This window comes from Lactuca virosa, chromosome 9 (assembly GCF_052849685.1).
Source record: "Lactuca virosa cultivar CGN04683 chromosome 9, Lactuca_virosa_CGN04683_v6, whole genome shotgun sequence".
Classification (NCBI taxonomy): Eukaryota; Viridiplantae; Streptophyta; class Magnoliopsida; order Asterales; family Asteraceae; genus Lactuca; species Lactuca virosa.
This window is the reverse complement of record NC_136434.1, coordinates 267,792,913-267,795,884: the sequence shown is the minus strand read 5'-3', so window position 1 is coordinate 267,795,884 and position 2,972 is coordinate 267,792,913. Positions and strand designations below refer to the sequence as shown.

At 40.7% G+C, this 2,972-nt stretch overlaps 1 non-coding gene across 1 annotated transcript; it reads right to left on the bottom strand.

Moving 5' to 3' along the window:
• Positions 1-461: 461 nt before the first annotated feature.
• On the bottom strand, positions 462-568 carry LOC145141586 (small nucleolar RNA R71). The gene has a single exon (XR_013722779.1). It is a non-coding gene; the product is annotated as a small nucleolar RNA R71 (small nucleolar RNA).
• Between the last annotated feature and the right edge of the window lie 2,404 nt (positions 569-2,972).

The following is a 2,972-nucleotide window of genomic DNA, read 5'->3' as shown; positions in this document are numbered from 1 at the left end:
CAAACGAATCTGAACACGAATCTGAGACCGCGTTTGGACTATTTACAAGTGAACCCGAAGACGAGCAAAGAGACGAGATGGAAAACATTGAAGAAATGTCCATGGGAGCTTATAAGAAGCGAATTCGAGACGATGTTGGTCCCAGTTTAGTACAACTCACGATTCCTGCCACTGCCACATTCGAGCTGAAGGGACATATCCTCACTGCACTTAAAGATGTACCGTTTTATGGGAAGGATCAGGAGGATGCATTTAAGCATCTAGATGAGTTCAACGACATTGCTGACTACTTCAATGTCCCGAATGTCAATAGAGATACCGTCTTACTAAGGATGCTACCAGTCACTTTCAAAGGAGCTACAAAAGACTGGTTGAAAGCACTTCCTCCTGGTACAATCACTACTTGGGCTCAAATGCGTGAGCAATTTCTAGATCAGTTTTGCCCACCTTCCAAGATAACTAAACTCAAGAAGGTAATAGCCAACTTTGAGCAACAACCGGGGGAGTCATTATACGAAGCTTGGGAGCGCTACAAGGGGTTGTTAAGAAATTGTCCTCAACATGATCTAAATGTTCAACAAGTGATGTCTATTTTCTACGACGGGTTCAATGTAATGACAAGACAACTCCTTGACTCTCAAGGGCCATTGACAAAGAAGAATCCAAGGGAGGTCAAGGAGTTAGTTGAAGAATTTGCAAGACACTCTCGTGAGTACCACAACCCAAGACAAGATGGAGCAAAAGGTATTAGGGGTGCACATTCTGAAGAAATGGTTGCTATGATGGCTATGCTCAATACTATGGACCGAAGATTGACCCAAATGGACCAATCAATTCATGCAATTAAAGTTGGGTGTGAACGATGTAATGGACCATACATGACTAAAGATTGCAACTTGGATGAGTATGGGAACAAAAGGGCTCAAGTTTGCTACTCGAGTGGGGATAAGTATGATGATGATTGGAGAAAACCAAAGAAAGAGTGGCTGCCATATGATGAATACAAGAAGCAAAAGGAAGAGAAATTTAAGTAGACACGCCGAGGCTTCTATCAAAAAGAGCAACCTTCAGCCGAGAACAAAGTAAACTTGGAAAATACTTTGACCCGATTTATGGAAGCATCCGAGAAAAGGCATGATGATACCGATGCAGTGTTAAAGGAACACATGAATATGATGAAAGAACAGCTCAAAATGATGATTGACCAGCAAGCTTCATTAAGAAATCATCAAGCATCGATTCATAATTTAGAAGTCCAAGTTGGTCAACTCACTACTTTGGTGAGCAACAAATTATCCTCACAACTTCCCGAAAAGAAAACTCAACTGCATGTTATGGCTATTGATACTGAAGAAGAGGCAATATCTGAGTTTTTAGAGAAACTGGAAGTGAAACCAACGCAGCCCGATCCAAAGCCGAAGAAGCCGAAGCTCGAAAATGAAGATGTTGTTGAAACACCATACTCACGTCATGAGCCCGCTATGCTCACGACGTGGACCCAGTCTGAACAGAAAAGTCCAGATTCCGATCCGGCTTACCGACCACCTTTGTCGTTTCCATCCCGAGCTAATCTCAGTCCACTGGAAAGAGAACATCTGGAGTTTATCAAGCAAGTAAAGGGTATTCCTATTAATACTCCTTTTATAGATTCACTATCCAAAATTACAGAATACGCGAAGTTCCTACAAGATCTTGTAAACACTCATCAGTAACTAAAGAAAAATTCTAAGGTCATTCTTAGTGAACAAAGCTCAAGAGCTATATTGGGAGAGTTGCCTAAGAAAAGGGGAGATCCTGGCCGCCTCACTCTTCCATGTGAGTTTCGTAACAATTTGAAGACTTATGCTTTAGCCGATTTCGGGGCTAGCGTAAATTTGATGCCATTTTCATTCTATCAAAAGCTGAACATTCAGAAAATGAAGGCTACAAATATGACAATCCACTTGGCCAACTGTTCAATGACGCAACCAAGGGGAATTGTAGAAGACATCCTTGTTAAAATTGGGAAGTTTGTTTTCCCAGTTGACTTTGTGATCATGGATATAAAGGAGGATGTAAATGTCCCAATTATTCTTGGTCACCCCTTGCTAAATACTGTTGGCACTCTAGTTGATGTTCATGAATCCAGGCTTACATTGCGGGTTGGCGATGATAAGGAAGATTTTGGAATACAAGATGGGTTTCAAGGAATTGATGTTAATGGTGAGGTGTTCAATATTGATGAAGATAATGAACTTGAAGAATTAGAAAAGCTCATGGAGGAAGAAATCAAGACAATTCATCAAGACAAACGCACTAAACCAAGAGCATCCGTCCCGTTTGTAGTTGAAGTCATTGCCTACACGAATCCAACTTCTTGGGTAAGTAAGGAAAGTGATGAAATATTGAGTGATGATGACAAAGACGAGGTAACTTCCAAGGAGACAAGTCCAATGGTGAAGGTGGAAAAGATTCCTATGGAGTTGAAAAATGAAGAGAACTTGGAAACAAAAGGGACAAAAAGGAAGTTTGACTTAGAAGAGACGAAGGCTAAAAAGGAAAATTCGAAAAAGGCATACATTCGACGTATTCAAGCATACAAGAGGCAATGGAAGGTGCAGAAAATCCAGCTGGTGATGGACTCATATGAAGATTCGACGTAGGGAGGCACGGAGTCCGGCTCACGACTCCTTAAAAAAAGAAGCGCTTCTCGGGAGGCAACCCGATCTTGGTTTGGATTTTCTGTTCTTTTAGTTTTTTCATTTTTAGGAAAGTATCAATTCATCATCTAAGAACTTTTAATTGGTAAAAATTAGTTGTGGGGCACTTTAGAGTTAAGTGGTAAACAATTAAACTAAATACATGTCATTAACTTAGTAGTTTTTAGTTCAGACTGAAATCACGTCGTGGAAATGTGTTTCACGACGTGGCCATAGAGGAATTACGGGGACTAATTGCCAGTAGCCTAATTTCTCAGTCCAATGTTTTTTTAT